This window comes from Penaeus monodon, chromosome 23, assembly GCF_015228065.2.
Source record: "Penaeus monodon isolate SGIC_2016 chromosome 23, NSTDA_Pmon_1, whole genome shotgun sequence".
In the NCBI taxonomy this organism is placed as follows: domain Eukaryota; kingdom Metazoa; phylum Arthropoda; class Malacostraca; order Decapoda; family Penaeidae; genus Penaeus; species Penaeus monodon.
In genome coordinates, this window is record NC_051408.1 from 28,713,463 (window position 1) to 28,713,831 (window position 369).

Below are 369 nucleotides of genomic sequence, written 5' to 3' on the forward strand. Positions count from 1 at the left end.
TGACATTAATCTCCTTTAAAGCTTCTCAGATTTGCAGTTAAAAGCTTTAGCAATGCATTGATGTTCAAATAAATATCCAAGGGCAATGCTGTTTCATTTCAATTAATCTCAGTAAGGTAGACAGCGCATTGAGAATTTAATAGCGTTACGTTCAGCCCAGTGATGAGAAGCTATCGAATCGATGAATGAAATACAGGTACCAAGCAGTTTATATGATAATGCAAGAATTAAAAGGTTAATTTCAGTGATGAAAGTCCTTTCTGTCTGTCTTTTAAGTCTTCTTTTTCCTACTTTGCTTCTGCGCTAATCACAAACCTTTTTCAAACACTTCCACCACTCTTAAAAACGTGTGAAGAAAGGTATTTTAAG